The 26,301-nt window shown below is 43.7% G+C and overlaps 1 protein-coding gene and 1 non-coding gene across 5 annotated transcripts in view; one reads left to right on the forward strand and one right to left on the reverse strand.

The window, feature by feature from the left end:
* Window positions 1–18,863, reverse strand: part of RHOBTB1 (Rho related BTB domain containing 1) — a 106,616-nt gene extending 87,753 nt beyond the window's left edge. For 2 of the 4 annotated variants that reach the window (XM_029060439.2, XM_029060440.2), the window contains exons 1-3: window positions 18,764–18,863; window positions 6,941–7,036; window positions 3,806–3,905 (exon numbers count right to left, since the gene is read on the reverse strand). The gene's annotated coding sequence lies outside the window, so the exon portion shown is untranslated. The remainder of the gene's footprint in view (window positions 1–3,805; window positions 3,906–6,940; window positions 7,037–18,763) is intronic. The other 2 variants (XM_029060441.2, XM_029060442.2) reach the window with 2 other exon arrangements.
* A 4,648-nt stretch (window positions 18,864–23,511) lies between these two features.
* LOC114810400 lies at window positions 23,512–23,649 on the forward strand. Its single transcript, XR_003758100.1, has one exon. It is a non-coding gene; the product is annotated as a small nucleolar RNA SNORA7 (small nucleolar RNA).
* The last annotated feature ends 2,652 nt before the right edge of the window (window positions 23,650–26,301 follow it).

Below are 26,301 nucleotides of genomic sequence, written 5' to 3' on the forward strand. Positions count from 1 at the left end.
CTACAAATGAATTAAAAATTTAAAATGTTAAATTGAAGCTTCCATGCAAACCTCTATGCTTCCCCCTTCCTACACTCACACAGATGACTTTCAGCATCTTCTACTCCTTTTTTGTGACTTTTTAAGTGGCGTTTGTTAAAAGGCACTGTATTATATGTCAGGGCAGATATAAGATAATTCATTCAATCGTTATTTATTAAGGGCTTACTGTGTACTCTGCCTGTCCCATCGTGTCTCACATGGGGCTCACAGTCTTAATCCCCATTTTATAGATGAGGAACTAAGAAATGACTTGAGAAAGGTCACAGACAGGACAAGTAGGAGAGGCGGGATTAGAACCTCTGACTTCCAGGCCTGTGCTCCTTCCACCAGGCCATGCTGCTTATCCTGATGTAAGGGGCCCAGGGTGATGGAACTGGGAAGCACTACAAGATACAGGAGTACAGTGGACACTGACAGCAACCAAAAATATCAGACTGGATATGACATTTTAAATTCAGATATCCAGCATGATGGACTGACATCAGGCACCATTTTCTGAAGCATCCTGTGTTTGCCAAATCCTTAGGCATTTCTCTGAGGAGACCCTTGTACCTCCCCCTTGGTTTCAGGTCTTTTCCATTACCCTTCCAGATCCCCATGAACACAGGTGCTGATTCCAGGTCATGGGACTATCAGGAGCCATGGCATAAATTTAAAATATCAGATTCCAGGTCATGGGACTATCAGGAGCCATGGCATAAATTTAAAATATCAGATATACGATTATCCATTATCTACACTGGGATACACCATCTGAACACTGAATGACCCTATATTGGAGAAATATGATTGGGGTTCTGAGGTGGCATAATTTGTGGGGGGAAAGGGGAGAAGTGAGGAAAAAGAGACCCAAATCTTATAAACATGCAAAATCAACTAACGTTAACAGATACAGGAGAATTCCTATTGAACCCACATTTGTTCACGAGTGTGCAAGACTGAGCTCCTCATCTTCCCTCTCAAACCCGGTCCTCTCCCAGACTTCCCTATCACCGTGGATGGCACGACCATCCTTCCCGTCTCTCAGGCCCGCGATCTCGGTGTCATCCTTGACTCGTCTCTCTCGTTCACCCCACACATCCTATCTGTTACCGAGACCTGCCGGTTTCACCTTTACTATATCACCAAGATCCGCCCTTTCCTCTCCACCCAAACGGCTACCTTACTGCTACAGGCTCTCGTTATATCCCGGCTAGACTACTGTGTCAGCCTTCTCTCTGACCTCCCTTCCTCCTCTCTTGCCCAACTCCAGTCTATTCTTCACTCCGCTGCCCGGCTCATCCTCCTGCAGAAACGATCTGGGCCTGTCACTCCCCTTCTTAAACAACTCCAGTGGTTGCCTATCAACCTCCGCTCCAAACAAAAACTCCTCACTCTAATAATAATAATGTTGGTATTTGTTAAGCGCTTACTATGTGCAGAGCACTGTTCTAAGCGCTGGGGGAGACACGGGGAAATCAGGTTGTCCCACATGGGGCTCACAGTCTTAATCCCCATTTTACAGATGAGGTAACTGAGGCCCAGAGAAGTTAAGTGACTTGCCCACAGTCACACAGCTGACAAGTGGCAGAGCTGGGATTCGAACTCATGACCTCTGACTCCAAAGCCCATGCTCTTTCCACTGAGCCACGCTGCTTCTCTAGGCTCCTTGCCCCTTCCTACCTCTCCTCCCTTCTCTCTTTCTACCGCCCACCCCGCACGCTCCGCTCCTCCACCGCCCACCTCCTCACCGTCCCTCGGTCTCGCCTATCCCGCCGTCGACCCCTGGGCCACGTCCTCCCGCGGTCCTGGAACGCCCTCCCTCCTCACCTCCGCCAAACTGATTCTCTTCCCCTCTTCAAAAACCCAACTTAAAACTCACCTCCTCCAAGCGGCCTTCCCAGACTGAGCTCCTCTTCTCCCTCTACCACCCCCCCTTCACCTCTCCGCAGCTTAACCCTCTTTTCCCCCATTTCCCTCTGCTCCTCCCCCTCTCCCTTCCCATCCCCTCAGCACTGTACTCGTCCGCTCAACTGTATATATTTTCATCACCCCATTTATTTTGTTAATGAAATGTACATCGCCTCGATTCTATTTAGTTGCCATTGTTTTTACAAGATGTTCTTCCCCTCGACTCTATTTATTGCCATCGTTCTTGTCTGTCCGTCTCCCCTGATTAGACCGTAAGCTCGTCAAACGGCAAGGACTGTCTCTATCTGTTGCCGACTTGTTCATTCCAAGCACTTAGTACAGTGCTCTGCACATAGTAAGGGCTCAATAAATACTATTGAATGAATGAATGACAAAAAATAATATTTTTGTTTGAATACAGTCTTTTCTCCTACAATACTGGAGTAATGTTCTCAAAGAATCTCATGTTTTGGAAAAATTTTATTATAGACGTCACTGACAATAGGAATGACTGGGCTTGGGGGAGAAAGGGGAGACGGCTCAAAGTATGACCTGATGGATATTTTTTAATACAAATTCCTATATTAATGTTCTGTCCATCCTTAAAGAGTTTTGCAACCCTGACCACTAGTTACTTTATTATGCTGAATACTGTAAATTAAAGAGAGACAATGCACAGAGCAGTACAGACAATGTACAGAGCAGTATAGAAAGGCTGAGGAAAATGCTGGAAAGCAAAGCAGCGTGGCCTAGAGGCAAGAACACAGGTCTGGGAATCAGGGGACCTGAGCTCTAAGCCCACCTCTTCCATTTGCCTGCTGTGTGACCTTGGATAAGTCTCAACCTCAGTTACCTAATCTGTAAAATGGGATGAAATACCCTTTCTCCCATGCCCCTTAAACTATGAGCCCTATATGGGACAAGGTCTGTGTTCGATCTGCATCTACCCCAGCATTCAGCTCAGCGCTTGGCACATAATAAGAGTTTCAATACAATCTTATAGCAGCATTACACATAGTAATTGCTCAAGAGATATCACTGACTGATTACACCTTTGAATCCTCTCACAACAACTTGTGGATCACATTCTACACAGAACGGACTCAGGCTGAACGTTCCCTAGAACGTTCATTGGATTATTTTCACTGTGTAATGAAAGTGTGTACTACAGCAGAAATGTCTTTACTTGTTTGCATTTATCATAATGATGGCTCTGGTACCTCATTATGAGGAGGCTCTTTTTCCCCTACCAGTTTTTATACTATTATATATTTCATCATAGACAGTTTTCTTAATATTTCTAAGTACGTGACTTTGATACCACGTAATACTTCTCCCTCCATTTCTTAGTAAATGTCATAGCTCCATTATTTAATACCATCAGAATCACAAAACACCCAGATCCTTTGATGAAAACATTCTATATTTTTTCTTGTTAGATACTTTATAGCCTAATTTTTCTTCATCAATGTGCAATGCAATGCAGCCACGTACTCTGAAAAGGGAATTCTTTAAAACACACTCAGGATGCATTGAGAGAGAAAGTGAACTGAATGATGCATTCATTCTTGATTCTGTCTTCTGGTTAATAGATTGCATTACAATAATTTAGAGATTTTGACCCTACTGGTATCTGGCAAATTATCCTGTGATTTGCACTCACACTTTAGATTTTATTTATGAGTTCCTAAGAATAATAAGCTAGGTGTTAAATGCCTAATAATAAATAGCTAGGCTATTATTAGAACTGCTTTCTGTCTGGTCAATATAAGAGATTGTTTAAAACTAGCTTTTATCGTGAAATTGGTCATAAAAAGTCAAAAATCAGTACAGTGAGAAACAAGTTCTAAAACTACAATCAGCCTCTACTTACCACTCCAATGGGAAAAATAAGCTTCATTTCCATTTTAACAGCTTGTGCAAAACCACTTAGTAAGATGAGGTCTCTCATGAGTTTCTTTACTGTAGTTACTCTGAGGAAAGAAATGCCTACATTTAACTTTTTTCCCCCCATCAAAAATAAAATTGAGCACTAAGAGTCTGTAATATCAACTGCAATTCTGGGAAAAAAGAACTAGGAAAAATGCTAATGCAACCAAAACAGACTGTCTCCTATGAAGCATAACTAGTGTTCCATATAATCAGATAGTGGCAAACTCTTCTCTTGGAGGTTTAATAAAATATCACAACTTAGCAAAGGAAAGGAGGATGGCTGACCTTTTAATTGACGAGCTACTCAAAATACACATGCACAGTTTATCTCACCATTTGCGAGTCATCTTTGATTTCCAACTGTCCAAGTCAATGAACAACACTTCCAACACCTCAACTTCCACCGCTTCAGGATTCAGACATTGGGTCTGACTGTCCAGTGTCAGGCTCATAAGGCAAGAACAACCTCGTTCCTTCCTCCCTGTAGGGTTCCTTGAATTCCCATCCCATATAATAATAATGATGGCATTTGTTAAGTGCTTATTATGTGCAAAGCACTGTTCTAAGTGCTGGGGAGGATACAAGGTGATCAGGTTGACCCACGTGGGGCTCAGTCTTCATCCCCATCCTCATTTTACAGATGAGGTAACTGAGGTACATAGAAGTTAAATGACTTGCCCAAAGTCACACAGCTGACCAGCGGCGGAGTTGGGATTTGAACCCATGACCTCTGACTCCCAAGCCCGTGCTTTATCCACTGAGCCACGGTGCTTCTCTAATGAAAGACGGGAACATAGTAGAGAAAACAAGCAAAATGCAGTGTGACTCTAATCTAAATTAAACAATCTCCTCAGTGCAGGTGGGTGGAATTTTGAGGTTGTTCATTTCAAATAGTTTAAGCTGTGTTATTAAACATAACTAGATTGCCAAGATTCAGCTGATTTTAACAGGCATTCCCATCTTCAAAAAAAAAAATCTCCATCCCACTCCATCTGGCCACCTTCATCAACAACATCGGTATTTTTGAACGCTGTGCGCAGAGCACTGTACTAAGTGCTTGGGAGAGTGATTCAACAGAGTAGATTAACAACAGAGATGGTACACAATTGTTCTCTATCTGCAGTGATCTCCCTCCCCATCCCCATCCCTAGATCTTCCTAAGAGCTTTCAAACCTATAAACACTAAAAATATCATATGTGATGTCTGAGGAGGCCCACAGATTGTGGGGCCCAGAAGGCAGCACGAGCTTATTGAGGGTCACCAATCAGAACTGGTCTGCTCCCTCCCCTTTGAAAAAGAGGAAAGGATTCCACCCCCCACCTCCAGATAGAGACCATGATGGATAGAGAGCACAGGCCTGGCAATCAGAGGACTTGGGTTCTAATCCAAACTCCACCATTTTTTTTTAAATGGTATTCAAGCAATTAATATATGCCACCTGTCTGCTGTGGGACCACAGGGAAGTCACTAACTTCTCTGTGCCCCAATTGCCTCATCTGTTAAATGGAGATTAAGACTGTGAGCCCCATGTGGGACATGAACTGAGACCAATCTGATTATAATGAATTTACCCAAGCACTTAGTACAGAGCCTGGAACAAAGTAAGCATTGTTCAACAAATACCATTTTTTGATCCTTCTCCTTCCATTTTTGTCTCCTTCCTGTCTCTCTCAATCTTTCTCTCTGGTTACTATGCCAACTTTCTCTTTATTTTCTCTTATCTTTCATTCATTCATTCAATTGTATTTACTGAGTGCTTACTATGTACACAGCATTATACTAAGAGCTTGGAATGTACAATTCGGCAACAGATCTTCAATTTCAATTTCTTCTATATCTATATATAGATATACCTTATGTAGACTATGAAAGACTTACAGTCAGCATGGCCTTTCTGGTCCCTGTCATGGGTTTCCTGGAGTGGGGCAGGATGTATCTGAAAGACTGGTGTGGTCTACCCACTGTCAAAAAATCCATCTGGGCTCACACCAGAGAGGCCTCAAGTGGGCCTCCCATAGCCCAGATATGACTTAGGCATCCCTGTTGCTTTACAGGACACCTCTGCCCAATGATAAGTGCACGGTCAGTAGCAGAGTCTCAAGCAGAGTATATTAAGCTCTGCCTCGGCCGGAAGTAGAGCAGCTGTCTGCAAAACCTGGCTGCTTGCTGCCTGTCCTACACTTTCGAGGTGCCTAGTGTCTTCCTTGTAGGGCCACGCTAAGCCAAAACACCCAGTATAGCTGGATAAAATGCTCAAGCGTCCACCAGTCCAACAATGGCTTAAGGGGGGGAAGTCTACAGTTCAACAATCTGGATGGGGTTGACCAGGATTTCAGATCTGGAGTTTACAGAATTGAAAATAAGGGCATAAGCATCACAATGTATTTTCCATTATCTTCTAAATTCAAGATAATGTGTTAAATCCAATCCAAATCCAAGTTTAAGAATTGAGAAAAATGTTAGCGTATGTAGTAACGATGAATCTGAAGCCTGTAATTATGACAATACAGCATTCCTATAAAGAATCCTGGCTAAATTATATCTGACAAAAGGAAAGAAACAGTCAATTTAAGAACAAATAAAGCTGCCAATAGATCCATTTATATCCTTCAGAGAGTGTGACGAATCCATATAATGTTCTAAGAAACTGTTTATTGTATTGGCATGCTGAAAGCCAAAGGCAGAGCGAATCCTAATGGTTAAGAAACCTGAACAGAATAGTGAAACTCACTTAAAAAAGCTCATTTAGAGGGAAACACTGAACCCCTGTATTTTACTAGAGGTCAGTCATAGGTAGCAACCTTTCATTTTAACGATGGTTATGATGAAGTCTTCCATTGAGAATGAAGGTCCTGAAATTTTAGGGCAGAGAATATGCACAAATGGACTGATGAAAGAAAAGTGGTTTGTGCAACCCCACCAGCACTCTGTTGCTGCTACTAGTTGTGTTCCTCCTGGGGCGTGGGGGTGATCATAAGTAGGCCAGAGTTTTCACTTGAAGTGTGGACACAGAGTGAGACCAGGAGTCTAGGGGTGGGAACTGGGAAAGGACAGTTTAACAGGCCAGAAACTCACCATTTTGGGTCTTTTCAGTTGTGATTGGCAACTTGGGTCTTGTCAAGCACACTTTCCTGGACTGCCAATATTATCTCCTGGATGGTTCCAATATACCTGGAAGGAAGGAGATTTCTGCTAACCCAATAAAACATACACAAGAAACATTCCAGTCAGCTGAGCCTGCATATATATATATAGCACATTGGCATTACAGGACCTAAATCTCCCTAGGGCACTGGATAATATAATAATGGTATTTGTTAAGCTTGTATTATGTGCCAGGCACTGTACTAAGCACTGGGATGGATACAAGCAAATCAAGTTGGACTCAGTCCCTGTCCCATGTGAGGCGCCCAGTCTCAATACCCATGTTACAGACAAGGTATCTAAGGCACAGAGAAGTGAAGTGACTTGCCCAGGGTCACACTGCATACAAGCGGAGGAGTCAGGATTAGAACCCATGACCTTCTGACTCCCAGGCCCGTGCTCTATCCATTACGTCATGCTGCTTCTCTGGATGGCTTTTCTTCATCAGACACTGAGCATTTCATTTATTTCTCCCGAAACAGGAGAAATTGGTTGTAAAACCACAATACAATACACAGTATCAAAACTACGGGATGAGGATTCTTTTTTGGCCCATATGTGGCCCCAGGATTGCCATTTGACAGTCAGACTAAAGAGACATAGGCCTGTTGAGATAACGTGTTAAAGTCCAGTCTGCTGAGGAAACAGCAGCTCACTGACCCAAGCCACTGAGATCACAAGAGCAAGACTGATGGTGGGAGGGGGTGAAACCTATGAGAATGTTTAGATAATCAAAAGAAGGCTGTCTCGGACATAGGAGATAACCAGATGAAATAGAGATGCAGCATGGCCTAGCGGAAAGGGCATGGCCCTGGGAGTCAGAGGACCTGGGTTCTCATCCCAGCTCTGCTACTTGCCTGCTGTGTGGCCTCAGGCATGTCACTTAACTTCTTTGAGCCTCAGTCACCTCAACTGTAAAATGGCGATTAAATCCTCCTCCCTCTGACTTCGACTCTAATGGTACCATGTGGGACTGGGACTGGGTATAACTTGATTGTCTTGTACAGTGCTTAACAAGTGGTGGGGAAGAAAAGGGTCAAATTCATGATAGCAAATGACCCCTTTTCAAAGAATGCAACATGAAAGAATGAAAGACTTATCCTATTATGTCCTCCCTTTGGTCTGAACTCCCACTCTTTCGCATCCTACCCCTTCACCACTCTCCCCATCTTCAAAGCCTTTTTAAAAATCACATCTCCTCCATGAGACCTTTCCTAAGCCCTCATTTCCCCTCTACAATGCCTAAAAGCTTGGACCAGGACCCCTTAAATACTTGATATTCACTCCACCCTAAGCCCCACAGCACTTACGAACAGTAGTCTTACACTGTACCACTGACAATTTCTGTAGTTTATCTGCCTCCTCCTATAGATGTATGCTCCTTGTGGGCAGAGATCAGTACAGTGCCCTGCATAAGTAAGCACTGATTGATTGCTTATCTGATTAACTGACTGACAATGAAGAAACCAGAGTTTCTGGCAAATAACTGTCATGTACCTGAACATAAATTATAGAAGCTCCCTTTTTGGAAATGAATGAACTGTAGCAATAATTAGGAATTTTTTTTAAAAAAACACACAAGATCAGACTTTCTTCTTCAAATGACACCCAGTCGATTCCGACCTACAGCAACTCCACGGATCCACCCTCTTCAGAACATCCCATCTTCTGTCATAAGGTTGTTCTAGTATGTCTAGCCGTAGAGTTTTCTTGGTAAAGAAACGGAGGTGGTTTACCATTGCCCTCCTCCGTGCAGTAAAAACGCGGGTCTCTGCCATTGACTTTGCTCAACGGTTTGATCACTTGATCATCCGCCTTTGACTCTTTCCCATGCCCTCATGCCACTGTTGCCAGCACAGGTGAATCAACTTTGATGCTTCTGCTTAGACCCTGCCACTCTGGGTAGCCCTATATGGCGCAGCTTTAAGCTTCATCTGCATACACAAACTCTCCTGCCATGACAAGGCGTTAATTCATGAGAGGCTTTAGTTTTGCTTTTTAATGATTAGTACGTGAAGGATCTGAGCAATTTTAAACTACAAGAATGAGATCTAGCATCGAGCGAGACAGAGAAAGGCAGACAACTCTAAGGGGAAAACAAGGTTTGCTTCCTCTTCACCAGAAGCAGAGCTGTGTGATTTGGCCAGTTTCTGGGTCTGTTCTTAGTATGGCCAAATTTTTCCCTATACAATTTGTGAGATCCATTGCTTTACTGTGGGATATAGTTATTTGTGACATTTTAATTAAACAATAGTATTTATAAAGTGCCAGATGTGCAGAGAGCAATGAAATAAAGGTTTGAGAGAGAACAATAGAATTTGTAGACACAAGCCCTGCCCTCAGACCTTACAATCCAACAAGTAGGTAAAACTAAAATATTTTACAGATATTCAAGTAAATATGTATATTTTAGCCAAAAGATGTTTTATTGTCCATTTCAAGGTTCTATATTGCTTTCCCCACTCAATTATAACACCTGTCATCCTTTGTATATTATTTTATGATTATGCCTTGCTTTATAACATACCCGACTGTAGTTATCACATTTCATAAACAGTGATTACTGTAACCACTGTCCTGTGGAAGAGTCTTCATTTTTGTCCCATTGCCCTTTGTGCCTGCAATACTTCTTACCATCCAAGAAGTATGGGCCTTAAATTCCTGAATCACATTCTGCCCTTTTGTCTTCAAGTATGCTTCTACAAGATAATTAGGTCCAAGTCAGCGCTTAGAACAGTGCTCAATGCTTAGAACAGTGCTTGGCTCATAGTAAGAGCTTAAATACCATTATCATAAGTCACAAATAAACTATTGTTCTGGCAAATCCCTAAATCCATAGGATTCCTCATGAACATTTTCCAAATGCTTACAATTGCATATTCTCTTAAGAGAGCCCGATTTAACTTGATTTAGAATCCCCCCACCCCTACCCTGAGGCAGACTTATTAATACATTTGCACCTAGAAAGTGATAATGCTTAATGTCAAGTCTTAGGATCTATCCAAAAGGTAGGGGTCTGACTGCAGCAGGCTTAATCAGGAATAATAATGTTGCTATTTGTTAAGCGCTTACTATGTGCAGAGCACTGTTCTAAGCGCTGGGGTAGACACAGGGGAATCAGGTTGTCCCACGTAGGGCTCACAGTCTTAATCCCCATTTTACAGATGAGGGAACTGAGGCACAGAGAAGTTAAGTGACTTGCCCACAGTCACACAGCTGACAAGTGGCAGAGCTGGGATTCGAACTCATGAGCCCTGACTCCAAAGCCCGTGCTCTTTCCACTGCAGAATCTTCTAAATTTGGCCCTTGAAAAGAGGAGCTCCCAGGGTTTGTAGATCCTTCACTACACTGCCCTATGTTCCAGCAGAGGGTACCAGGTGTCTAGGGAGTGACACCAGGATTCCTAAAGATGTGGGTGAGAGAAATCAACTAGTTTCCTCTTTTCACCTGCCTCAACTCCATCCATCTCTCTAAAAATGTCTATGTTTAATTAAGAGAAGCAAAAATAAGAAGTCATTGGAAAACATGGGATTAATGGGACTCCAAGCTCAAGAGACAAAATCAAGTGTGGCCTATTAGTAATTTTGGAATGGGTAAAATTTAGATCTCCGCCTTCCCCAGCAGGAGTCACTCTAGGAAGGGTCTACATGGCCGGTAATATTATTTTGCCAGGCTCGGCCTATGTTGTGAGTAATGATAGCTTTGTGGAAAAAACAATCAAAATGTCCTCGAGGCTATCTCCACCAAGAAGCCCCATGGCCTAGTGGAAAGAGCACAGGATTGGGAATCAAGAGACCCAAGAGCTAATCCCAGCCCTGCCATTCACCAGCTGTATGAGCTTGGGCAAGCTGATTAAATGCTCTGGCCTCAATTTCCTCGTGTAAAATGGAAATTAAACACCTGATCTCTCATCCCCTTAGATTGTGAGCCCTATGTGGAACAGGGACTGGATCTGACCTAATTATCCTGTACCCACCTAGTGCTTATAAGATGACTTGGCACATATTAAGTGCTTAACAAATAATATTTAAAAAAAGCACTTAAAAAATGTCACAATCATTGTTATTAAGGGTCTGGGACTGGGAGTCAAAGGACCTGGCTTCTAATCCCAGCCTTGCCACTTGTCTGCTCTGTGGATTTTGGAAAATCATGTAACTTCTCTGTACCCCTGTTCCCTCATTTGTAAAATGGGGATTCCATAACTATTTTCCCTCAGGCTGTGAGTCCCAAGTGGGACAGGGACTGCATCTTTACTTGTAGCTTTGTCAGTGCTTGACACAAAGTAAACATCTAGCAAATACTATTATCTACCCCAGTGCTCAGTACAGTGCTAGGTACATAAGTGCTTAACAAACACCCCCACCATTATTATTGTTGTTGTTATTATTGTACACAAATTAAAGGTGTGAAGGTAAGCTGGAATTGGCAGAGAAAGGTTGCTTATATTTCTGTTTATGCCCCTGCACTCATTCTGTTTCAGGGAGAGGGATTCTTTAAGGGATCATTAGAATGGAATTGAGGATGTCACCTATCCACATATAGGTGGATATGCCTACATATCCAATATACAATTGGGCCCTGATTTAAACCATCAGATTTTTCAGTTACAGATGTGATAATTCTACCAGTTACAATTAGGACCAGTGTAGGACTGGGGAGCAGTGATTTTTTCACACAGTGAACTCTTGGGTATATCATCATTAACAGCACTGATCAAGAGCTTATTTTGTGCAAAGCACTATATTACAGACTGAAGAGATTACCAAAAAAAATCAATACTATTTAATGATTGCTTACTGTGTGCAGAGCAATGTACTAGGCACTTGTAAGAGTATAATATAACAGAGTTGGGAGACAAGCTCCCTGCCTACAAGGAGTATACAGTTTACAGGGATAGACTTTAAAATAAAATTACAGCTAAGAGAAGCAGCAGAAGCCCCAGCTGTAGGGCTGGGATTGGGGTGAATATCCAAGTGTTTAAGAGGAAAGACTCATGTGCAGAAGACAGGGGACATAGGGGAAATGACGGCTCAAAGAAGACCTATAAATAAAAATTTTACAGCAGCACACGGAAACAGATTTGACCATACAATTAGATAAGAGGCACAAGTGCTTAAATAACAGAAACAAAAATATCTGTGAGCTAGTTGGAGCAAAAAACATGATTTGGGGAAAGAGCCAGGTGGGAGAGAATACATGAGGGAAGGTTTCAATCAACTGTATTTTATTAAGCACTGACTGTGTGCAGAGCACTGTACTAATAGTACACTTCGAGCCACTTTGCTCCTCTAATGCTAAACTCCTTACTGTGCCTCGATCTTGTGTGTCTCACCGCCGACCCCTGGCCCACATCCTGCCTTTGGGTCTGGAATGTCCTCCCTCCTCAAATCCAACAATTACTTTCCCCTGCCTCAAAGACTTATTGAAGGCACATCTCCTCCAAGAGGCCTTCCCTGACTAAGCCCTCCCTTCCTCTTCTCCCACTCCCTTCTGCATCGCCCTGACTTGCTCCCTTTATTCATCCCTCCTCCCAGCCCCATAGCACTTATGTACATATATGTAATTTATTTATTGATATTAATGTGTCTTCCCCTCTAGACTGTAAACTCATTATGGGCAGGTGATGTGTCTGTTTATTATATTGTACTCTCCCGAGTGCTTAGTACGGTGCCCTGCACACAGAAAGTACTCAATATGACTGAATGAATACTAATAAGTGCTTGGAAGAATACAACAAATTTGGAAGACACATTCCCTGTCCATATCGAGTTTATAATCTAGAGGACGAGCTTACATTCTAGAGGACTGGTTTCACAGTTTTTCATAGAAATTGAAGGGAAAGGATGTGATCTGGCAAGGCAGAGTAGAAAGAGCATTCCTGGTGGGGGAATAATAATAATGATGGCATTTGTTAAGCGTTTACTATGTTCCAAGCACTGTTCTAAGAGCAGATGTGTCTGATGGCTCTAGAGGTAGGGAAATTGTATGTGCTTTCCTTAGGCCAGTGGAAGACGAGAGAAACTAGGATTGAGGGAGCAAGGTGGTGAGACACCTGCAGATAGCCAAGCCTTTCCCCAACTAGGTCCTCATTTCCTCCTCTCCTCCCTTCTGCACTGTCCTTGCACTTGGACTTGGACTTGGACTTGCACTGTCCTTGCACTGACCTGTACACTTATTTCACTTCATTAGCCCCACAGCACATATATATAACTGTAATTTATTTTAATGTCTGCCTATCCCTCCAGACTGTAAATTCCTTGTGGGCAGGGAATCTGTCTACCAACTCTGCTATACTGTATTCTTCCAACACAGTATATGATACGGTCCTCTGCACAGAGTAAGTGCTCAACAAAGACAACTGATTGATTTGTTGCTGCAAACTGCAACAAGGAATATGGCTTTGAGGATGAGACTGGCTTTTTGGGGAAAAAAAAATTTTTTGCTCTTACTTTTCAAGAGGGGGCCTGGACGGGGGCGTGGGGAGTAAGGCAAGAAGACCAGCAAGGAGACTGTTCTGTTATTCCAGTCAAAAGATGATAAGGGCTTAGTGTTGCTGCGGTGGGAATGGGAGGTACTGGATTTCTGATAATACTCCTAAGGACTTGGGAAGAGAAAGCCTACCGAGAATATACGCGAGGCCAGAGCCAAGGATAACTTCAAGGTTATATTTGGGTAGGAAAATGGTGCTGTTGACAGTGAAGGGAAAAACAGGGTGAGCTGACAGCCTAGTATGGAAGAATAGTTCAGTTTTTGATATGCTAAGTCTGAAATGTAAGATCTAAATGGAGAGGTCTCAGAAAAAGGAGGACATGCAAGAAGACAGTTCATGGTGTGAAGTAGAGATTCCGTAGTTGAAGAGATAGTTTCAACCCTGTGAGGTGGTGAGCTTCTGAAGAGAGTGAGTACAGACGGGAAAGATCAAAGAGTCCAAAATTGAGCCTTGTGGGACACAAGCTGAAGAGGAAGAAACGCTGCCACATGCACACTGGTACTGAAGTCTCTCAATAAATATAAGAAATCCCTGAGAATTATTCTATTTCCCTGCTCCTCTGCTAGACTGTAAGCTCTTCCAAGAGAGGGATTATGTTGGGGTACTTTCCCAAGTGCTTAGCACAATGCTTTGTAAACACTCAATAAATAGCATAGATTGAGTGATTAACCATAGAGAACAAAATAAGAGTTGTTTTTCTACTTTGGATACCTTAAAGGAACAACAAGATGAACTCTAAATACTTAAAAACTAAACACTGCATGTAATATAGTATTGGGGACTTTTTTTTTTAGTCACAAGCCACTAAGGGAAGAAATCTCAGAGTCAAACATAAGTGAGTTTTAAATACACACACACATATCACAATCACCCAATCATCCTCACATATGTCTGGTAACTGTATGTAAATATATATGCACTTATTATGTGCCAGGCACTGTATTAAACATTGGGGTAGATACACTTGCTAGATTCACAGTAAACTCACTGGGCAGGGAACATGTTTACCAACTCATGCTGTATTCTCCCAAGCACTTAAAATAATTATAATAATAAATTACAGTATTTGTGGTACTTGATAAGCACTAGAGAAGCAGCGTGGCTCAGTGGAAACAGCCTGGGCTTTGGAGTCAGAGGTCATGGGTTCGAATCCCAGATCTGCCACTTGTCAGCTGTGTGACTGTGGGCAAGTCATTTAACTTCTCTGGGCCTCAGTTACCTCATCTGTAAAATGGGGATTAAATGTGAGCCTCGCATGGGACAACCTGATTACCCTGTATCTACCCCAGTGCTTAGAACCGTGCTCTGCACATAGTAAGCACTTAAATACCAACATTGTTATTATTATGTGCCATTCATTCATTCAACCATTTATTACATGCTTACTGTGTGCAGAGCACTGTACTAAGCACTCGGGAAAGTGCACTCTAACAATAAACAATGACAACCCCTGTCCACAACAAGTTCACATTCTAGAAGTGGGGGACACTTTGTGAAGTGCTGGACTGGATACCAGCAAATCGCTTGGGTAAGTACAACATTGTTCCCTGCCCCAAGAGATATAAATATCATAAAATATCTAAAATATCTAAGTATCTAAAATATCATGCAGCAATCAAGTTAAAATTTCTCCTGCACCACTGTTTTTTTTTTTGTCCAAAGTAAATTTAACATTTGATGTGTCAACAGTGGACATTAGCCTATTGGAGTGCAAACTTCAGTTACATTTCTGTATGCTGGATCAAAGGTTCCTTCAGTTTTCGAACCTTGAAACGTAATGCTGAGCTGTGTACCTTAGAAGTACAAAAGGAGCAATGAATGGGATATTTGTTCTAGATTCTAAAAGTCTAATGGATCAAATGTTAAAATGATAATTGAACTATATCTTGACTCCCATCTCTCCCCGTTCCAGTTCTTACTTCACTATGCTGCTCAGATCATCTGTCTAAAAAACTGTGGGATCGCCCTACTAAGGAACCCTCTGTGGTTGCCCATTCACACGTCTGCATTAAACAAAAACTCTTTATCATCAGCTTTAAGGTACTCAATCAGCTCTCTCCCTCCTACCTTACCCTGCAGATTTTCTAATACAACCCAGTCCTCACACTTTACTCATCCAACACTAACCTAATGAAGGCACATGTCCTCCAAGAGGCCTTCCCCTGCTAACCCCTCTTTTCCATTTCTTCACCTTCCTTCTGCATCACTCTGATTTGCTCCCCTTATTGATCCCCCCCCCCATCCAAGCCCCACAGCACTTAGGTACATATCTGTCATTTATTTAATGTCTGTCTCCCTCTCTAGACTCTAAGCTTGCTGTGGGCAGGAAATGTGCCCATTATATTTGTGCTCTCCCAAGTGTTTAGTACAGGGCTCTGCACATAGAAAGTGCTCAATAAATATGACCGATTGCCCGAGATCTTGTCTATCTCACTTGGCTATGTTTTCCCTCTGGTCTGGAACTCCCTTCTCTCCATATCTGACAGAGCATCACTATTCCCACCTTCAAAGCTCTACTAAAATCCCATCTCCTCCAAGAGGCCTTCCCCATTTAAGCCCTGATTTCCCTTACTTCATCTCCCTCCTGCATTGCCCATGCACTTGAATCGCTACCTTTTAAGTACATGACATTCACTCCACCCTCAACCCTTCAGCACTTAAATACATATCTGTAATTTCTACACCATAAGCACTCAGTACAATGCTCTGCACACTGTGAGCTCTTAATCAAAACCATTTACTGAATGATTATCATCAAGTGGATGTTTAGTTATCTTTCAATTCTAGAGCTAATTTGCCAGGATTGCCATACCTAATATAAGTGGGTGTATATTATATGTGTATATATATATACATAAATGTAAATCAGGCATTACAAGTTCAACAGGTTTTCTTTTCTTTTTTTAAACCAAATTCAGGCATGGAGAAATTCAAATACTTGGTACAAAACCCTGGACAAAGTATTTCTGCTATATTAAAATTAAAATATTTAATAACTAGAAAGTCATTTATAATTAAAATGATGTAATTTCATAATGGTTGATTTGTCCAAATATATGAACTGACATTCGGAAGGTATAAAAATGTGAAAAACTGGTCACAAGTTGCACTTGACATTTAAAGTTAAAGATATTTCTTGTAAATCCGTGGAATTCGGCAACACATTCCTGTCAAATCAATTTCTCTCCCCAACACAACTTCGGATTACCCACATTTCTAGCACAACTTGAAGAGTTTAAATTCCTTGGGCTATTTACTCCCCCCTAAACCACAATCATCAATCTATAGAGGTCTTCAGAATGATACTGCTTCCAAGTGCTCAGCACACAGTAAGCGATCAATACCACAGATGGATATTTTCACAAATGCACTTTTGGAAAAAGTTTTTTTCAGAGCATAATAATTTAGCACTTAATTCTGATAAATTTTCAAGAAACATGAATACCAAGCAAGTACCAGGACTCACTTTATATAGAGTCAACAAAGAAAAGCCGGTTAATTTTCGATATGCAGCACACCATTTTCCACTCAAAGGTTTTTTAAGTTGCACTCCAAAGAATTCACAGGTCAATCTTTTCCAATTCCCTAATCAACTCCAAGAGAAACTACTTTCAGTCAGTCCTGGGAACTTGGAGGTTTGGGGTGGGGGGGCTATATCAATTCAAACAAGGCCTCATTATTATTATTAAGCATACTTACAACACTTCAAATTTATAAAACATCTCAAAATCACTCTTAGCTCAGAACATCCAGAGGATAGCAGGTGGTATTATCTTAATCTCTTCACTTTAGAAGCAGACAAACAGCACGGCTTAATGGAAAGAGCCCGGGCTTGGGAGTCAGAGGTCGTGGGTTCTAATCTTAACCCTGCCACTTACCAGCTGTCACTTAACTTCTCTGTGCCTCAGTTCCCTCATCTGTAAAGTAGGAATTGAGACTGTGAGCCCCAAATGGGACAACCTAATGACCTTGTATCCCCACCAAGCACTTAGAACAGTGCTTGGCACATAGTAGGTGCTTAACAAATACTATCATTATTATTTAGAACTACCCAGGCTTTAAGGGAAAGCTAGCAGATTTTCCTTTGCACCTTCATCTTTTGTACTGATGTCTGTTTATTTGTATTGATATATCTACTCCAGCACTGAGAATAGTGTCTGGCACATTGTAAGCGCTTAACAAATACCATCATTCTTATATTATTATTTAGAACTACCAGGGCTTTATGGGAAAGCTAGCAGATTTTCCCTTGCAATTTGGTTATTTATTTGCATTGATGTCTGCCTCCCCCCACACGCTGTGAGTTCGTTGCGGGTAGGGACTGTCACTCTTCATTGTTGTATTGGACTTTCCCAAGCGCTTGGTACAGTGCTGTGCACACAGTAAGCGCTCAATAAACACGATTGAATGAATGACTTATTCCCTTCCCCTTCTCTGCACATCCTCCAGAAGTTAATGGGACAAAATTGAAGTCTTGCAACAGAAGGGAGAGGATTTAAAGCCCCCAGCCCGTGCAATCTGGTTGCTGCCTGGGATTTGGGATCGCAAATCCCTGGGATTTCCCAAATCCCAAAGTGCCTGGGATTTGTTCTTTGTTTTGGGGGGGGGGGGGTTATTTTTGCATTTCTGCGCCCCAGCTCTGCCTGCTGCACAGGAAGCGGTGGAAGGGAGAGGTGGGAGGAGAAGAGGAGAGGAGGGGGCTGCAGTTGCACACAATGGCCCGGCCGGGATGCAGGCCGGTGCACAGCCCTGCTCAAAGCGCTGGGGCGTGCAAGCAACTCGGCAACTCCTCCTCCCACCTGTTCCGTCGTGCCCGGGGGCATCCCGGGGAGTCCTGCCGGGGCACCCCAACTCGGCCAATTTAATGTCATTTATTTTTGCGCTTAAATCCCCTCCCCACCCCTCCAACCACAACGGATCTGCAGGAATCCAGCTGAGCTCGGCCACATGCATCTCCCCCCTTTTGGCAGGCACCACCCCCAGGGCTGGACTTGGCGCTTCCAACTTTTTGCGGAGGCATTGGGAGCTGGATGGAGGTTGGGGGGCTCGGGGGGGGGGGGGGGGGGGAAGGAGGCCGGGGTCGGTAGGGAGGAGGAGGAGGCACGCCCCTTGCAAGGAAAGTCTCTTTGTTGAAGCCTCTGCCGGTCCCGGGGTGGGGAGTTTGCAAAATCATCCTCATCGTCCCGGGGGACTGGAGGGAGGGCTCCCCCCCCCCAAAGCCCCCCCAAATCCAGCTCCCCTGGTGGGACCGCGGCGGCTCTCACCTGCATGCGGTGCGGTGCTGCGCGGTGCGATGCGGCCCAGCCCGCGGGCAAGGAGAGCGGAGGGGCGGCAGCTCAACTGTCGGGTGGCTTTGTAAGCTGCAGGAGAACGCCCCCTCCGACCCCGCCCCCGCCGCCCTCCATCCTCACGCACACACCCCCTTTGTGCACACACACCGTGCACACACCCCGGGCATGCACACACGCCCCACCCAAGTGCGTGCACAGACACCGTGCAGACACATCCCTCGCCCCGCTCCCCCTGCCCTCCGAGCCTCCTCCCCCCCGCCTACGGTCTGCAGCTGTTATTCACGTTGCTCTTCCCGGGGTTTAGGCTGCACAGGTCCCAGCCCGGCCCACGAGATGCAGCCGCTGCCGCTGCAACGGCTGCTGCAACGGCAGCATCAGCCGCCGGAGCAGAGCAGAGTGCGGGGGAGGTCACGTGAGCCCGCTGCTGCTGCTGCAACTTACTGCTGCTGCAACTGCTGCTGCTGCAACTGCTTGTGCAGCAACTGCTGCTGTAACTGCTTGTGCAGCAACTGCTGCTGCTGCTGCTGCTAGTGGTGTGGATAACCATGCTTGCTTGCACATGTGGCCTGCCCCCCATCTGACCACCCCCCAGCCCACCCTCCAAGGGACCAGAAACTCACCAACCTTCTTGCTCTGACCCTGGGGAAAAGGTCAGGCCAAGGCTGCCCACTTTTAGGCCTCAACTGGGCTTTCCCACCTGTCCAGGCCTTCACCCCATTCAAAAAGGCGTGAGGATGGGGAGGGATGTAGCTACTTTGACTTCTCCCCTCACCTCCTTCCTTGGCGGCTAAGGTGAAAAGCGCTGTGAGGAAGTGGGCAGGAGGGTTTGGCCAGAAATCTTTTGCTGACGCTTAAGGTTTGCCCTCCTCTGTGCTACTGTTTCTAACCGAGGCCCGAAATGAAACCCATTGTCACAGGGATCGGCTGACAACAGCAAGAACCACATGTTCCCTTGGCCCTGGGGAGTTGACAGGAGTCAGTTACAACTTTCCTCCCCTGAATATGCCCATAACTCAAGTTCCTTCAATCCATCATATTTATTGAGCCTTTACTGTGTGCAGAGCACTGGACTAAGGGTTTGGAAGAGTTCAACACAAGGGCCGGTAGACAGAGCCGATAGACAAGTTCCCTGCCCACAAGGTGCTTACAGTTTAGGGTCTCAAGTTTCCCAGGTCTTTTCAGTTGTATGTGATCATGGCTTCACCCCTAATGAGAAGCAGCACAGCACAGGGGAAAGACCACGGGCCTGGGAGTCAAAAGGTCATGGGTTCTAATTCTGGCTCCGCCACTGCTGTGTGACCTTGGGCAAATCACTTCACTTCTCTGTGCCTCAGTTACCTCATCTGTAAAATGAGGATTAAGACTGTGAGCCCCGTGTCGGACAGGGACTGTGTCCAACCCGATTTGCTCGTATCCACCCCAGCGCTTAATACAGTGCCTGGTGTATAGAAAGCGCTTAAATACCACAATTATCAATATTTTTGGTAGAGGAATTCATTAAACTATTTAAAAATCAAAGTTAGTGTGACTAAACTGAGTCATGGCTGCAAGTAATCACCTCTCTATTAGCGCTGGCCCAGGATGGATTATCCAGACCCTTTGCTTCTCCTTCCCCTATGGCTCCTTGCGGGACTACACATTTCCGTTCCCCCTCAGCACTTCCCTCAAGCCATGGGCAGGAAGAACAAAGGCAATCAAAACAATCAATTTCACTACTTTTTAGCAACATTTATTCAAGTGCTTCTCCCCTACTGAAACTTCATACCACCAGGCTACAGTTCTCCCCATCCTCAAAGCCCTCCTGAAATCCTGCTTTGTTCATGAAGCACCCCTCCCTGTTATTCATTTATTCATTCATTCAACCGTATTTATTGAGTACTTCCTGTGTGCAGAGCACTGTATAAACACTTGGGAGAGTACAACATAATAAAACACAGACGCATTCCTGCCCACAATGAGCTTGCAGTCTAGAGGGGGAGACAGGCATCGATAGAAATAAACAAATTAAAGTTAATTTTCCACTACCTCAGATTGTGTCATATCACCTCAACAGTTATTCTTAACCCGTGAATATTTTATTTTATATTCAAGCAGTCCTCGACACAACTAACACCTATGTTGGTAAATTTACACCCTTTATTTATCTCTTTTACAACACATGGGTTTCAAGTTCATTCATTCACTGAGTCAGTCATATTTATTGAGTGTTTGCTGTGTGCAAAGCACTGTAGTAAATGTTTGGAAGAGTACAATATATTGATAAACAGATGCATTCCCTGCCCACAATGAGCTTGCCTTCTGGAGGGGGAGACAGACATAAATAAATTTAAAATAAATAAACTTTATAAAACTAACCTGCTTTATGGTGTAAGTACAGTTTTCCCCCATGGTACAGAATTGCACTGGAAGTTAGTTGGGGAACAGTTCATGAGAGCCAAAGAAAAAGGGCCACGACAGGAGTAGTGAAGGAGGTGGAAAGTTTAAAGAGAGCTAGGAGTAGGTGGAGAGGGAGAAGGGGAAATGGGCGGGGGGCAGAAATGGGCGGGGGGCAGGGGGAGAGGGTAGAGAAGGGAGTGTTAACCAATCACTGGGGTGTTAATAATTATAGTAATAATTATGGTATTTGCTAAGGGCTTACTATGTGCCAGGCACTGTAATGAATTCTGGGTTGGATGCAGACAACTTGGGTTTCAATCCCCATTTGACAGATGAGGTAACTGAGGCACAGGAAAGTGAAGTGATTTGCCCAAGGTCACATAGCATAGTGGTGGATCTGGGATTAGAAGCCACAACCTCTGACTGGAGGCCTGTGCTCTATCCACTATACCATGCTGCTACTAGGGAAGGTTGACAATTTTGCTCCATTTTGTATGATTAAAAGTTGACTGCTTGTGGAACCTCTCTAACCTTGTATCATTCATTCAATCACATTTATTGAGCACTTACTGTGCCGGTCTCATCTTTATAATATCGCCAAGATCCTCCCTTTCCTCTCCACCCAAATGGCTACCTTACTGCTACAGGCTCTCATAATATTCCGGCTAGATTACTGTGTCAGCCTTCTCTCTGATCTCCCTTCCTCCTCTCTCTCCCCGCTCCAGTCTATTCTTCACTCCGCTGCCCGGCTCATCTTCCTGCAGAAATGCTCAGGGCATGTCACTCCCCTTCTTAAAAACCTCCAGTGGTTGCCTATCAACCTCCGCGAAAAACAAAAACTTCTCACTCTAGGCTTCGAGGCTCTCCATCACCTTGCCCCTTCCTACCTCTCCACCCTTCTCTCCTTCTGCTGCCCACCCCGCACGCTCCGCTCCTCTGCCGCCTACCTCCTCACCGTCCCCCGTTCTCGCCTATCCCGCGTCGACCCCTGGGCCACGTCCTCCCACGGTTCTGGAACGCCCTCTCTACTCACCTGTGCCAAACTAATTCTCTTCCCCTCTTCAAAACCCTACTTAAAGCTCACCTCCTCCCAGAGGCCTTCCCAGACTGAGCTCCCCTTTTCCCTCTGCTCCCTCTATTCCCCCTTCACCTCTCTGCAGCTAAACCTTCTTCTCCCCCCTTTCCCTCTGCTCCTCCCCCTCTCTCGTCCCATCCCCTCAGGACTGAACTCATCCGTTCAACTGTATATATCTTCATTACCCTATTTATTTTGTTAATGAGATGTACATCACCCTGATTCTATTTATTTGCTATTGTTTTAATGAGATGTTCTTCCCCTTGATTCTATTTATTGCCATTGTTCTTGTCTGTCTGTCTCCCCCGATTAGACTGTAAGCCCGTCAAAGGGCAGGGACTGTCTCTATCTGTTACCGATCTGTACATTCCAAGCGCTTCGTACAGTGCTCTGCACATAGTAAGTGCTCAAGAAATACTATTGACTGACTGAATGAATGAATAAGTACACTAGTGTAACTACAATATTCATCTATAAATGAGAAGACAATTCTAGGTACTTTTGGTAAAAGCAGGCTATAAGAACTTTGTTCAGGAACCAATTCTCCTTTGTACCCATGCTTTGAGAAAATTTTTCCTGACATACAATGTTTCAAGACAGTCTTTGGGAATCAGTCATGTGGTAAATCCAAGAAGTGGCTGTTAGTCATTCATTTATTCAACTAGTTGTCTTTCGAAATACCTATTATTACCATTTTTTCATTAGTCATTCATTCATTCATTCAATAGTATTTATTGAGCGCTTACTATGTGCAGAGCACTGTACTAAGCGCTTGGGATGAACAAGTCGTAGTCCTGTCTCCACTATCAATTAGTGGTATTAATTGAGCGCTTACTGTGTGCAGAGCATTCATTCATTCATTTAATCAATCATATTTATTGAGCGCTTACTCTGTGCGAAGCACTGTACTAAGCACTTGGGAGAGTACAGTGTAGCAACAGACACACTTCCTGCCCACAACAAGCTCACAGTCTAAAGCGGGTCTATACTAAGCACTTGGGAGAATACAATACACTAGTTGAAAATACCTGATCTTTTGTTCTTTCTTCTTTCACCCTTATAAGTAAATAGGTTCTCCCTGTCCCCCTCTACATTAGATCAGTCAGCCAGTAAAATGTATTTATTGACCACTTACTGTGTGCAGACAGAGTACAATATAACAATAAACAGACGCATTCCCTGCCCCCAGCAAGCTTGCAGTCTAGAGGAGGAGACAGACATTAATATAAATAAATAAATTACGGATATGTACGTAACTCATGATTACAAACCCCTCTCAGGGTCGCAGCTGGGGAGTTTCCAGTACTCTACCAGTCCAAGCTATGGGAGGGAGAGTCAAGCAGAGGCATATCCATTCCATTCCTAGCTTGGGCAGTGGCTAGCAAGTGGAAGGCAATCTGCTATGAGTCAAAACTCACAGGTGCTGGGCAACAGCGGCAGGGGAGAGAGTCGAGGGCGGAGACTCAAGTTTAGTGCGCGGAAGGAGGCAGTGGTAAACCATTTCCATATTTTTACCAAGAAAACTCTATGGATACACTACCATAACGATTGCAGATGGAGAGCAGGACGTTCTGGGAGAGATGTGTCTGTGGTTTCGCTATGGGACCACTCGACGGCATAAGGCAAGACAAGACATGATTATAAGCTCATTGAGGGCAAGAACGCTGTATTTCATGATGTTCTACAAGGTGGATAATAGATACTACTAATTAATAGATCGACACCTCTGATGCAAGTTTTAGTGAGGTAAATGAGCTCCATGTGAGGCTGGGATTGTGTCTGGTAGAACTTATCTTGTACCTTCCCGGTTCTTAGCGTAGTGTTTGGCGCATAGCTAGTGCTTAGTAAATACCATCACTAACTATTGGTTAAAAGAATATCTGGTGATTATCTAGGGATTTCATTGATCTGGATAATTACCATGGATATTTGAGAGTTAGGTGCATCCAGTAAATTCTGATTAGGAAAAACCCTATTTTCTAAAGATGTTCAAAATGACAGGGAAGCAGTGGGGCCTAGAGGAAAATAGTATGGGCCTGGGAGTCAGAGGACCTGGGTTCTAATCCTGGCTCTGCCACTTCTCTGCTGTGTGACCATGGGCAAGTCACGTCACTTCTCTATGCCTAAATTCCCTCATCTGCAAAGTGGGGTTTCAATACCTTGTCTCCCTCTTACTTTGACTGTGATCCTCATATGGGACCTGTTCATTCTGTGTCTACTGCAGTATTTTGTATAGTGCTTGGCACATAGTAAGCACTTAATGAATACCACTATTATTATTATTATCATGCTGTGAATAGGCACATTATAGGAGATCAAAGAAAATATAATTTGCTGGAGAAGCTTATTTGAGAAAGGTATGTTATGGGCAAATCCAATAATCTTTTGATTAGAAAAATTGACACCAAATTTTCCTTATTCATTCATTCGATTGTATTTATTGAGTACTTACTGTGTGCAGAGCACTGTACTAAGCACTTGGGAAGTACAATTCGACAACAGATAGAGACAATCCCTACCCAGCAATGGGCTCACAGTTTAGAAGGGGGAGACAGACAACAAGACAAGTAGACAGGCGTCACCACCATAAAAATATATAAATAGAACCATAGAAAAATAATAATAATGTTGGTATTTGTTAAGTGCTTACTATGTACAGAGCACTGTTCTAAGCGCTGGGGTAGATACAGGGTAATCCGGTTGACCCACGTGAGGCTCACAGTTAATCCCCATTTTACAGATGAGGTAACTGAGGCACAGAGAAGCTAAGTGACTTGCCCACAGTCACACAGCTGACAAGTGGCAGGGCTGGGAGTCGAACCCATGACCTCTGATTCCGAAGCTCAGGCTCTTTCCACTGAGCCACGCTGCTTCCCTTGCAAAAATGCACATCATCAATAAAATAAATAGAGCAGTAAATATGTACAAATATATACAAGCCCAAAGATGATCATTTAAAGGGAAGGAATACTGGATTAAGGTGTTTTTCCTTGACGTGAAGGACATTCAACCCTTTCAGAGTGAAAACACTAGGTATTTCAAAAAGAATACTCTTAGGGCATTAGAAGGGTTTTTGTGTTGTTTTTTTTTATCCACAACATCAGTCTTCTTTGGTAGAGTGCAGTGTCGGAAGAAAAGGTTGGGTTCATGAGCACCTGCTTTAAAATAAAATTTTCTTAATGGGGATTTTGTGGAGAATGGAACCCTTGCATTATAGGGGAATGCGGTGTATGCAGAATGCATGACAAGACCATGAGCTTGTCTGAAGGGCACAGACTTTGAACAGCCTGCTCGTGGTGCCTGCCAGGAAGAGAAGAGTGGAATTTAGGGCTTTTCCATCCAAATTTGGCCTGAGAAAAAGCACATCTGGGTATCTTTGGCTAAAGAGAGACCCCCTTGTCGTTACAGCATGAAAATGACATGAGTGATTGGAACGTGAGAGTAAAAGTGTGATTTCAGTCATAGTGAAAAATGACCACCCGAGAGAGTTTGGCCGCCGTCTTTCGAGTGACCTTCTCTCTATACTGAGTAATTCCCATGCCGTTGAGTGCACTGGGTACATCATGGTGCAACAGTGACATTCCAGGACAGATTTAGAACTTTTAAAGGATAGTTAGTTGCATAAACCATGTAGTGGTTGGAGGTATATCAGGGGTACATTTAGAAAGCAAATACATTCACCTCGATTATTCACAAACAAATTAATTGGTTGGTGATTATCCATGTGCTCTGTTGCTCCTCTTCTCTTTGCTGCTTTCTTTTTAGCATTTCACTTCCCATCAGCACCTTTCTTAGAGAAGGCATAAGGGAAATAAGAGGGAATGAAATTCAAATGAATCCATTTTACTCCTTAATAATAACTGTGGTCTTGGTAAAGTACTTATACTGTACTAAATGCTGAGACAGATATCAAATAACCAGACTGGACATATTCCCTGCAGTAATCCCCAATTTACAAATGAGGAAACCAAAATACAGCGAAGTTAAGTGACTTGCCCGAAGTCACAGAGCAAGCAAGTGGCAGTACTGGGTTGAGAAACCAAGTCCTTTGATTTTGAGG

This window comes from Ornithorhynchus anatinus, chromosome 3 (assembly GCF_004115215.2).
Source record: "Ornithorhynchus anatinus isolate Pmale09 chromosome 3, mOrnAna1.pri.v4, whole genome shotgun sequence".
Taxonomy (NCBI): domain Eukaryota; kingdom Metazoa; phylum Chordata; class Mammalia; order Monotremata; family Ornithorhynchidae; genus Ornithorhynchus; species Ornithorhynchus anatinus.